The sequence below is a fragment of the Protopterus annectens genome, chromosome 2.part0 (genome assembly GCF_019279795.1).
Source record: "Protopterus annectens isolate FY-2018-M chromosome 2.part0, PAN1.0, whole genome shotgun sequence".
Lineage (NCBI taxonomy): Eukaryota > Metazoa > Chordata > Ceratodontiformes > Protopteridae > Protopterus > Protopterus annectens.
The window spans coordinates 1,138,897,651-1,138,911,416 of NC_056728.1; positions in this window are offsets into that span (position 1 = coordinate 1,138,897,651).

Below are 13,766 nucleotides of genomic sequence, written 5' to 3' on the forward strand. Positions count from 1 at the left end.
ATCTGCTAAACAAAGCAATACTATCTCACAATGAAAATAGACTTGGCATTAAAACTTCTCTACCCCTGAAACTCACATTCATTGAAATAGCATTGAAACCCACACACCACATCCAAAAAAATTGCATCTGGCCAGTGGTGGATAAAGATTACCTTTGGGCTGTTTTCAAATCATTGGCCCCTTGCACACAAAACAAAAAACATACATGTGTTGTTTTCTTTGATGCACCTTCCTGGCTTTCTTAAGTTATATTCATTGTATAATACAGCACACTTGTTAGACAGAGAGCATTTTAAATGTATTGTTTGAACATTTTTTCAGTGGGCTTTACTGTAGCAATGAAACAAAATGCATGAACCAATAATGACAAAACTGCCCAATTCAGAACATTTCCATCATAAAAGTCTACTTCCACAGCCACACTATAAATAGAATGACAATAGTGTAAGCCATAGGCATCTTGCACAGCTTCTTGCACGTATTTTCAACTTCAGTTTTTTTTTGGGGGGGAGTAAAAGGTCAAAAACCAGGGACACATTTTAAACATTGCTTGTATAATTTTGGAAAGTTGCTAGAATAAATTTGTTACCACCATGCATGTCACTGGCAAGTCTTGAACCCAGGACCCTATGCACTAGTCAGAGCAACATACCACTATGCCAAATCAGCAGTTTCCTGAACAAAAGGAAGACTGAAACTTAATGGCTGGCTATCCTTTAGTGAATTTAGTTCTCACTTCTCACCATAGCTCTCAACTCTTAGCACAAAACAATCTGAACTAAGCTCAGAAATGGTGGTGGCTAGGGACTTTAGGCAGTTTTTATCCTGTACCAAAGGTACAGGGTTTGAGCTGGAATACCTCACACACACACACACACACACACACACACACACACACACACACACACACACACACACACACACACACACACACCTTACTTGAGTGTTGAGAGTCCAATACTTTACTTTCCCCCAAAATGAAATGAGTGCTGCTGTCAATAATCCACTTCACTTCGAGTTACATAAATCCAAAGCCCGCTCACTTGCATTTGCTGCTTGAAGCTGGAGTGCTGCTGGGTAAATAAATCTAAAGCCCGTGAAGCTGGAGTGCTGCAGTTAGAGAAATCCAAAGTCCATTTGCATTTGCTGTTGTTTGAAACTGCTGTTTCCCACTCACATTTATAGCCAGAAATGACGATGTGAGCTCCTTGACTGGCTGATAGCCCTGACGGAGCTAACGTCATTGCGCACGTGATGACGTCAGCTCTGACAGCGCGATATTTGAAAAAAATAAATAAACCAAAAGAATAAAATTGGAAATGAAGGGGTGCCACTCGGCAATCATGTCACCCCTTCATTTGGACCCCAAAACTTGGTAAAAACTGAGTAATTCGGTATGGTTGAGAGGTCTGTCCATGAGATGTGGCTGTATGTGCTGATGTGGGTGTTATTTTGAATGAGTGCATTTGGGACTGCTGAAAGTATTTCTTATGTGTACTTCATCTAGGGGGTCTTTGGGTTTTAGGAAGGTTACATTTAAGTGCCTCAGCAGTCTATGTGTCTTCTTTGTACTGTGTGTGATGGGTGTAGCTTGTGTACTACTGACAAGCTGATTAACATTAGAAATTCTTTTATGTGAGAGCTTTGCCTCCAGTGACATTGCGTAAATACATATCTCACAGTTTGTTTGGGACTTAGCTGGGTGTTAGTAAACAGGTACGTATCCCAAAGAGTACCCCTTCTCTGGAACAGGTTCACCATCCATGTGAAGCAGAGTTCTTTTTTAACCCAATTCAAGTCTAACTTGGACAATTCAATAGGAAACAGAAAATTCATCCCTGGTTTTTGCACCTATGTGTCTAACGGACAAAGGCAGCCTATAAATGGTTCATCTCCTGGGCACTGTTTGTAAATGTTTCATCTCCCAAGCCGCTGCTTACACTTACCAAATGTACCAGAACTTGTCAGAGATTTAGGCTGCATTGGTAGGCTCAAAAAGGCCATAGTGGCCGGTAGCCTACTACACACTTATAAAACTATGAGGCAATTTCTATATTGCCTTAGGATGCCGTCCACCTAGCTGGTAACAGACATAGTGGGAAAGCTCATATCCATGGCAACAGGCCTTTTTTTATTGTGGTGAGAATATAAAGTAATGTCCGGAGTATCTGGTTTGCAACTCTGGGGGCAGTGCTTGTTACTGCAAATGATTCACCCTGTGTGCAACTAGGTATTGGTGAAATTTGAAGGGTGTTTTTACAGTAAAAATGTCAGCTCAAGGTGCCTGCATCTGTTCAAGGCACTGCCAAGCACTTGTGGGGAAACTACTAAAGCAGACCCTGATGATTTATGTATGAAGTATTTATGGAGGTATTCTGAAGATAGGTTAGACAGCAGCTAATCAAGCAGTACATACTGAAAAAAAAAATTAGCTTTGTCAACAATGATGAAAAGTGGGGATTCACCTGATTGGCTACTAACTGGCTACTGCTACTGCAGGTTTAACCACAGTTTCATGCCGGATACAGTGCTCCTTTGCTTTTTCTCTCACCAGAAGCAAAACAGTAGCACCAATCCCAAGATGAGAAGCAGGCCACAGGCTCTTTGATGATCAACTATACATATATACACGTATATATTTAATGTGATTATGTTAGAAGACTGATTTTCAGGAAACTCGAAATTCAAACAGTCAAGATCATATTTTCAACTTTCCAAAAACTCAAATGAAACAGAACAATAAAAATCTAAGTTTTTGCAGGGGGCAATCTTCCCTGCACCCCCAACATCCCCTGCAAATTATATATGCCAATTCTGAGGTTGCACTGCATTAGGGAAAAGGGTAAATTCCTTGATCCTCATTGTACAGTGCTCTCCATGCAAATAGTTTGAGTGTTTGGAAAGTCGAACATATGGTCTTGACCACACACACACACACACATATATATATATATATATATATATATATATATATATATATATATATATATATATATATATATCCATCCTCAACCCCTTTTTTCTCATTTTGCACATGGGGTCAAGCCAACGTTTGCACCACCAGGTGGGTAGCCCTGCCAAAGTAATTCATTCATACTACTCACACACACACTCTTAACTATAGCCAATTTAGAGTGTCCAATCCACCTACTGCATATCTTTGGAGTGTGGGAGGAAACCAGTGCACCCACAGGAAAACCACATGACACAGGGAGGACATGCAGACTCCACACAGACGGCACCCCAGCCAAGAATTGAACTAGAGAACCTCTTGCTGTGAGGCAACAACACTAACCTGGATCCTGGAGTTAGTATATATAGTAAGGAGGGGTGTGGGGGGCATTTTATACAGAAACCATAGACATGGATACTTACAAGTTGAATGAATAACTCTTTCCAGAAGATAATATATACCCAAACTATGTGGGGGGCTGTGACCCCATAACCTCCTTACTATATATACTAACTCCAGGATCGCACTACAGTGGGGAACACAGCATATACATTTCAACAAATTGAGTTTCAGTCAAATGAGTTTTCAGTGAAGTGAGATTTCAGTAAATTGTGCTCAGGCAAATGATTTTCAGTGAAATGAGTTTTCAATGAAATGAGTTTCAGTGAAGTGTGTTTCTAGTAAAAGTATGCGGTCACATAGACTTAGAATAAGAGAACATGTAAAGGCAATGAAATATAAAAATACTTTAAATGACCTTAGTTAATATAGTCTAGCTTGTAGTGAGTTCCAGAAGTTTCACTTTACTGTTCTTGAACAAATATATGATGAGCAGTTTGTTAACAGATGTAATACGGTTTTGGAAACTCAAGAATTAAAATGGCAGATTTTATTAAGGGCAAATAAAATTCCTGGATTAAATGAGAACATTAATTTTAATATTCTGTTGAAATATAAATAATATGAGTCATTTTTCAATGCTATGTTTATTTTTACGTATCATATTTCATATTTTGTTTTCATTTTTGATGTTTTTTCAGTATTTTATACAGTTTGTTATAAGTATGATATAATAAAATATATATTTTGTATGTTATTTATTCATAATATACATTTATATGGTTTTTATGTGCATATTGAATTTGATTATATGTGATGTCATAGAAAGTTGTTTTTTAAAAACTGATTTGATTGGTTAAGGGACTTGTGGAGAGGGATATTTAAATCAAGCAAGCTCTGAGTTGTATTATTCTGAAGAAGATCCACATAATAAAGGAACACAAGCACTAATTTCTTGTGGTTTTATTGATTTAGTTATGCTTTCACTGACCTCCAACTGGTATTGCTATTCCAAGGGCATATGTGTGTTTATTTCTTGGTTAGTTGGTATACATACATATCTAAAAGCACAGATTCTTGTATTGACACACAAGTACTAGTTTTCCCTGTGGTTTGTCTCTCTCTCTCTCTCGCTATATATATATATATATATATATGTAAGTAGATATAAATATAGCTATAGATATAGATATATGTGTATAAAATATATAATTTGTGTTTATATACATTCTATACAATATATATTCTATACAATATATATTTGTATATAACATACAGATCCACACACATTCTATTATATACGTATATATATATATGTATATATATATATATATATATATATATATATATATATTTTTTTTTTGTACTTTTATTTTTATTTATTTTACATTTGTTTACTGGGAAAGTCCGACTAGAACAAGGTCCATTTACAGCGGAGGCCCAGGGAGAAAAGCTCCATAGCAATGGTACAAATATAACAAATGGCAAAAAATTTCTTTACAGAGGCATATATACAATCAGAGCTCCATGTCTTTATATGACAACACAATCCACGAATGACAGAAAATTTCTATACAGTGGCATATATATAGTCTAGGAGATTTTACATACCTTAGTTTGATTTGAGCAAGCTTGGTATATAGATAGCAAAACGTTGAATTCCTTATTGGGAGTACAAAGCATAAAAATAAAGGAATGGAATCTGGAAAATAATGCTATTCGGGAGATATGTCATAGCATGAGAAATAGTTTGTAGGATAGTAGTTCCTGATAGGGAGTACAGAATAGCTGAGATAAGCAGAAGAGATGAGGTGTGGCAAGTTAGGAGGAGAGCAGAAAAGATTTTATGTGATACAGGGACAGAGCCATGATTGCAAGAGGTGTGACTTTAGTGATTTCTTGAGAAGTGAGATGGATGGTGCAGAGGAGATACTTTGGGGGAGGTTATTCCATTCCCTAGCAATGGTGTGGGAGAACAGACTTTTCCCTGCAGTGTTATTGGCTTTAGTCATGCAGAGCAGGGATTTGTTAGATGAGCGTAGAGGGCGATTTGCAGAATATTGGTTTAGAAGTTGGTTTAGGGCTGGGGTTTTCAGAGGGTTCCTTATTATGTTGAGGGTGAGGACTAATTGCTGATAGCTAATTAGCTGAGGGAGTTCTAACCACAATAGCTGCTTCAGGGCAAGACATTGATGACTTCTAAAAGTGGAGTTGTTAGAGAATTTTGCAATTGTATTGTAACATGACTCTTGTTTGTTTAGGTCTGTTTTCCTGATATGAATTAGGATTGGTGATGCATACATTAGGGTAGACAAGAGGTGGGTTTGGACTAAAGAGATTCTAGCTTGGTCCGATAGGAACTGTTTGTGTTTGTATAGGGTTTCTAGTTTCTTATGTACCTTTGTGATGGTTTGTGAGATATGGGCATTAAAGTTTAGATTGTTATCTATTTCAACCCAGAGCAACTTAGTGTGAGGGGAGGGGAAGATTGTGGTCCCATTTTCGAAGGTGATATTGAAGGTAGGAGGTGTGGATTTGGATTTATTGGGGGTAAAAAGGAGTAATTTGGTCTTGCTGGGGTTTAGAATGAGTTGTGTATATATATAGATATATATATATATATATATATATATATATATATATATTTTTTTATATATATATATATATATATATATATATATATATATATATATATATATGTGTGTGTGTGTGTGCGCGCACATAAATATGGTACCTATATGAGCATATGTGTGTGTGTGTGTGTGTGTGTGTGTGTGTGTGTGTGTGTGTGTGTGTGTGTGTGTATATATATATATATATATATATAGGGAGAAAGAGAGAGAGAGAGAGAGAGAGACGCGCGCATGCACGCGCACACACACACACACACACACACACACACACACACACACACATACATGTAAATATATATATATATATATATATATATATATATCTATATATAGTTACTATTCATTTTACCTAAACAAATTTGGTTAAATCAGAAATCATTGAATAAAATTAATTGAATGCACATATCTTCTGGTACACATTTCATTGAATCACATTTCATAGAAAAGTTTAGAAAGGTATAGTTATTCATCGCTGGTCTGGCTTACAATCTTGGGAAAGTAGGAGTTACTAGTTAATTTAGTAAAGTGCTTAATTTATACCTTGAAAATGCCCACCATCATGTTGTATTCACATATTTAAGGGCTTGTGCTCTAGCAGTGATTCTCTGCGTGCAAGGTTTTCTCTTTTCTTTGCAGTTGTGTGACCTTGGAGTTCTTATATTTAAGTATGGGGGTGCAGGGAGCTTGCCCCCTTGGAAAAACAACATAAGTTTGAAGGAGTATTTGCCGTATTTGTGTATTTGACATTTTCTATGAAGTGTGATTCTATGTAGATGAATTGTGTGTGTTCAATTAATTTTTTTCTATGAGCTGTGATTCAATCAAAGGCACTGAAATGTCTGCTCTGCGTGCTATATCTTTCTAAATAAAAACTTTGCAATAGTATGTCAGATATCTAAAACAATGCACCCTGAACAAAGCTACATTATTCCTGAATTATGAACAAAGGAGATAGGTTCAGTTGTAATGTGCACTTTTGGATGCATAGTTTTCAGTTACCACTGTGAAATGTTTTCAGCAGTGTTCCATTTAGGCTTGAAGTATCTGTAGCAACAGTGCCAAAGGAGTGCTGTTGGAGGTGCTCAAGAAAGCATGCATGTGACAACAGGTAAGATGCTGTCTCATCTAGTCTGTTACTTGCTGTTCCTATAAACAAAATCATATTAACAAAATATGCAAAACCAGGAGAAGACTTGGTGAAATCGCAATATACTAAATGATTTAAAAAGGAGCACCAAACACTGTCCACACACTGCACTTTACTAGCAAAATAAACAACATAAACAGTAGTACTATCTCTTTCACATTTGAGGCACGTTTTCCAAGAACATTTTGGCTCACATAGTCTGCTGCTTCCTGTACATGCAAATGAAGTCACAGATTCTATATCCATCCAAATTGGCCATAACAAAGAATATCCTTCCACCAAAAATAGAATACTGCTTACCATTAATTACTTTACACTCAGTTTACAACACACACACAGACTTCAGATCACACACATATGCATGCACACACACACACACACACACACACACACACACACACACACACACACACACACACACACACACACACACACACACCCAGACTTCAGATAACACAAGATAAAATCTTCAGATTTGTTCTACTCAGCATATCACTGTGAGCTGATAAAAGAAATAAAGTCACTAGAAATAACAGATAGAGCCTTATTTCTTTGCAGCTCACTGCTTTTTAAAATTAATAAACTAGAGCATTGCCCTCATTAAGAAGAAATCTGCCAATAAAAAAATGTGCCTACATATTAAGTGTTATACAAGAGGATAGCAAGATACTAGACAGATCTCACTTTAAATCTACTGGAGAAGAAAACACCTACTTCAGAGCAAGACTAGCTATATGGAATAGACTCCAAACTGAAATCAGATCTTTAGATATACTGATAAAATTTACAAAAGCCTTTTGGAAGCATCTAGCCAATGAAGTTACTTGTACCTACTTTGGAGACAGCAACTAATTCAATGTTAAGGAAGTAATCCAGTATAAACAGCATTGGAGACATTATAAACTTTTGAGTTTTGTATATGTATTGTAAATATCATGGATTATGTCATTTCCATATACTTAAATGTTATTCATTGTTAAGCTGCATGAAAATTTATTGAATTTACTCACAGTTAAGTTGAATGTAAATATGTATTGTATACTGTGTCTTTATATCTTACCCCAGTTGTGACTGAAAATGGTCAACTAACTAGACCGTTTACCTGGTCAAAATAACCAGCAAGTTATGCATTTCCTACCCCTTTTGAAAATGACCTTATGTCTTTTCCTTGCACTTCTAAATTACTTTACTGTTATTGACTCTACCAGCTCTTCCTGGCTACCTTAACTATCTACCACCATTTCTGTGAAATAATACTCTAGTCTTCTCTCAAGATTTCTTTGTTTTTATGTGTCACAGTTCTGTGAAATAATGCCCACCCACAGCTACCAAGAGCCACCAACTTTGTATCTATAAATTTTCTGTTCTACTTTTCCAAATGCCTGCATTTTTGGATCATTTGTATTCTGTAAATCTTCTTGAGATAATGCAATCCATCATGCCCCCTTTGGTCTTCTGTCTTCAAAAACTATACAAGTTAAGCATATTTAAGGTTTTTTTTAGCTTCTGATGTAAACTATGCACCAGTTTAGATGTATTCTTCAGAAATGACTAAGTCTTGTCCATAACCATAGAAAAAGAAAGTCTCCAAAAACATATACATCGTATTTTGGGCTGGAGATAGGAAAAATCTAAACAGCTACCTATATAGCAATAACTGAATCTAGTTCATTAGGACAACAGACCCAATTAGCAAATCCCAAAGGCTCAAAATTCAAAATATCTCAAAATCGTCTTCTTTTGGCTTTTCCCGGTTAGGGGTCACCACAGCAGATCACCTGTTTCCATTTCTTCCTGTCCTCTGCATCTTGCTCTGTCACACCATCCACCTGCATGTCCTCTCTAACCACATCCATAAACCTTATCTTAGGCCTTCCTCTTTTCCTCTTACCCGGAAGCTTAATCTTTAGCATCCTTGTCCCAATATACCCATCATCCATCCTCAGCACATGTCCAAACTAATGCAATCTCGCCTCTCTGGCTTTGTCTCCAAACTGTCCAACCTGCGCTGACCATCTAATATACTTATTCCTAATCCTGTCTACCCTCATTACACCCAGTGCAAATCTTAACATCTTTAACTCTGCCACATCCAGCTCTGACTCCTGCCTTTTTGTCAGTGCCACTGTCTCCAACCCATATAACATAGCTGGTCTCACTACCCTTTTGTAGACCTTCCCTTTCACTCTTACTGGTACTCGTCTTTCACAAATCACTCCTGACACTCTTCTCCACCCACTCCACCCTGCCTGTACTCTCTTCTTCACCTCTCTTCCACACTTGCCATTACTCTGAATTGTTGATCCCAAGTATTTAAACTCATCCACCTTTGCCAACTCTACTCCCTGAATCCTCACCATTCCTCTAGCCTCCCTTTCATTCACACACATATATATTGTCTTAGTCCGGCTGACCTTCATTCCTCTCCTCTCTTCTCTCGAGCATATCTCCACCTCTCCAGGGTCTCCTCAACCTGTTCGCTACTCTCACTACATAACACAATGTCATCTGCAAACATCACAGTCCACGGGGACTCCTGTCTGATCTCGTCAGTCAACCTGTCCATCACCAGTGCAAATAAGAAAGGAGTCAGAGCTGATCCTTGATGTAAATCCACCTCCACCTTAAACGCATCTGCCACTCCCACTGCAGATCTCACCACTGTCACAGTACCCTTGTACATATCCTGTACCACTCTTACATACTTCTCTGCCACTCCCGACTTCCTCATACAATACCACAACTCCTCTCTAGGCACCCTGTCATATGCTTTCTCTAAGTCCACAAAGACACAATGTAACTCCTTCTGACCTTCTCTGTACTTCATCAACACTCTCAGAGCAAACATCGCATCTGTAGTGCTCTTTCCTGACATGAAACCATACTGCTGATCACTAATTATCACCTCCCTTCTTAACCTAGCTTCCACTACACTTTCCCATAATTTTATGCTCAGAATACCAAAAAAAAAAAATGTGCAAGATGTCGCAAGTATGGCTGCAAAAAACAACACAATGCCGATTCACCATGTGTTTGAATGGCAAATAACCGAATGCTTTTTTCCCATTTAAACATATGGCTCAAATGTCGGAAATGGTTTTCCAGCAAACAATTTTCGACATTTGATCCTTTGATGTTGTCTGCATTTCAGCATTATGGGTCGTGGAAACGACCGTTCGCATATATGCAATTCCCTCATTCAAATGTAAACTACATATATATATATATATATATATATATATATATATATATATATATATAGGTGAGTCCTGCATTTAGGCTAAATGCTTGCTTGTTGACATCTGGTAAATCTATGTAAATAGTTGACAGGTGTATGAGATCGACAATCCCTAGGTAGAAGAATATTCCCTTTCCCTAGGGATTGTGTGACCTTGAAGTTAGCATATATAATTAGTAGGGAATGTAGATGATGTTGTTTGTTTTTTTTTTTTTTTTATGCATATGTGTGTGTGTGTGTGTGTGTGTGTGTGTGTGTGTGTGTGTGTGTGTGTGTGTGTGTGTGTGTGAAAATTTCATGCACCAAGGTTCTTTCTTAATGCATGCATGGTGGTGTGGTAATGTTCGGTTTGTCAGCCTTTTGTGATTAATGTTTCTGAGGTTGACGTATGGACTACTTGAGTAAAGTGAGAAGACCCCCTTTTATATCATCGAATCTCCAAAATATCAAATCTGGATTCATCGAGATAACTTTGCCAAATCTTCAGTATATCGAAGTCCTGGAACAATGAAAACCAACCCCGGAAAAAGAACCACTTGGCCCCAATGGTGACCTTGCCCTTTCTCCACTGTAGCGTGATCTCAGAGTTGGTATATTTTGTTGGAGGTGTGTAGGGGGCCCTCAGTGGGAGAAGTGGGGGGTGAAGCTCCCCATTAGGAGTGTTTTTTTTGTTTTGCTGTTTGTTGTTTTGTCCTGGTGGTCGAGTGGTTGTTTACCCGGGGTTAGTTTTCGTTGTTCCAGGACTTCGATGTTGTGAAGATTTGGTGAAGTCATCTCGAAAAATTCATATTCGATATTCTGGTGATTCGATGGTATGAAGTAGACCCATATATATATATATATATATATATATATATATATATATATAAATATATATATATATATATATATATATATATATATATATATAAATTATTTCCAAGATTACACCACATTGAGGGAAAAGGCAAACTCTCAATCCTTGGAAATACATGCAACCAGCAAAAAAGCCAGTAAAATATTCTGCATGTTCAATACTGTGAGCATTTGAAAAATTGAATAACTCACTTCAATAACTGCATGATTCCTACAGAAGATACTTCCAGTTATGCACCTCAACATCCTGCCTACTTATCTTGTGCTTCTCTCACTCTCACATTGTTTATGTATCATTATGTCTTCTAAAATAGCAAGCTGGTTGTGTCTGGCTGTCTAGCCACTGTCTGTGTTTGTGATATGATTCCCTTCATTGTTTTTTTTTTAATTGGATTTTCTTCTGCTATGTTTTTTAATAGAACATTCTTTTATCAGAGGTTATCCAGAGGTTATTTGGTGGTTGCTGATGAATGCTGTGGGTGCTTATGAGTGTTAGATGGGCTCACTGCTTTTGTACAGACCTTCACAGTTCTGTTTCTTATGAATAATGCTGAATGTGTCTGTTAAACTACTGTGCTATCGCAAACTGACTTGAGATTTTTGGGCTATATTTTGTCCTCTTTTTTGGTGTTTGGATTATACTGCTACATATATGGTAATGGGTATACTGCTGGATGGATTTTAGCTGCAGTATTTTGCAGTTTTGCAATTCGTTTCTTTTTGCAACTTGCTTGTGCTGCTGTGCTGGCTTGCTACTGTTGTCTGATTGGACTACTGAGTGTAGTCTCAGTCCCTGAACAAGCAGCACACTCATCTTTGGTGCTGGAAATTCAGAAAGCTAAAGCTTCTATTCTCACACCAGATACTTGGGTTAATATTCTATTACTGACAGACACTACAGTGCAACATAAAAAGGGGTACTGCACACCTGACTGCGACATCCTTCAGCTGAGATGTTAAACTGAGGTCCCATTCACCTGAGGTGGTAGTAGCTCAGATAAATGTAAAATATCCCATAACACTTACCTAAAAAAGAGTAGGAGTTACTTTATTTATATGTACACATTCTTCATTATTTACACTTCTACATTATTTACAGCTTAAATTTTTATTTTACTTTTATTTACACTGGTCCCTCTTTCATCTTATCAATGAACAAATGGCAGTCATTTTTTTCTATCATTCTCATCCTTTCTTCTACAACCACCTTTTTATTTCACCTATAACATCAACATATGTAATCTTGTTGTAATCAATCACATATTATTTTCCCAAAACCCTTATACCTACAAATACTATTTTATCACATTTTCAATTTCACCTTTCAGTTTCCATAACTCCCATACAATATCATATTTATCTTTCCAAGTCTTTCATATCTATGGGACTTTACACTAAGGTCCTATAAGCCTAAGTCAGTGGTAGCTCAGGTGGATGTAAAAGATCCCACACCTCTAATTATTAAGGGTAGGGTGATTTACTAGAATTTACATTCATTTTATTTTTATATATATATATATATATATATTTATTTTCTATTTCTTTCATTCTTTTTTCTTTTATATTTACCTTATATCCTGCCACTCTTTCATCTACAGCTATCATGTTATTTCAGCTAATACATCGTCCTCTTCCATTTTCTTATTATATAACAAATATTCACATTTTTCCACAGCACCCATATTCTCACAGTCAATATTTTATCCCATTTATCAATATTACTTTTCTTTACTTTATCATATTTCTTTGCTTTATCATATTTCCCATATAATATCATCTTAATATTTATACATATAAATGCTTCTCGTCTGTACTCATTTTTAAATTTTTCCCAAAATTCATTATTTTTGCAATCCAAAAAACAATGTTTGTTGTTTATTCTTCATTATTCAACACTATCTTTCCTTCAACACTTTATATTTCATATTCCCTTTTACCATGTAACTTGTCTAACTAAATTCTCCACATAAATATTTTCTGCTTTATAAAAAAAAATCAAACCTTTTCCTTCTGTCTTTTATTGCATTTTTAATCTTCTTTTAATTCCTTCCATTCCTTTCTTTTCCTGTCAACCTTACTTACTTTTAACTTCCATAATTTCATTTTTATCTTAATTTTTCCGTCCTGTCTTTTTTCTTATTTTATGATTTTTCTTTCTATACATTTTTCATATAACATCTTACCTATAATTAAATTTTGCCTTTCTTTTACCTTTCTCATTACCCAAAATGAATGTATATATGCTAACTACACCAATGGAACTTTTAAATTCATACCACTTTCTTCTTTTTTTATTATAAATTATCTGTCTTCTCACTGGGTTCAGCTTTGAGCCCTGAATGATGTTAAAAAATCTCTAAAAACTCTGTTTCCATTTGAGTGGTAAACATAGATATGTCTCCTAAATATGCTGTTTTTCTTTATACATAAGTATTTAACATATATGTCTTATTTTGAAACGATAAATAAAAACTTTTTCACCAAGCTATTTTTTTTATTTGCTGCAGTGTAGCATGGGATTGAAGTGGGGGCTGTTGCATGTCTCAACATCCTTTGGATGAGATGCTAAACTGAGATCACAGCTACTTGAATGGGTAGTAG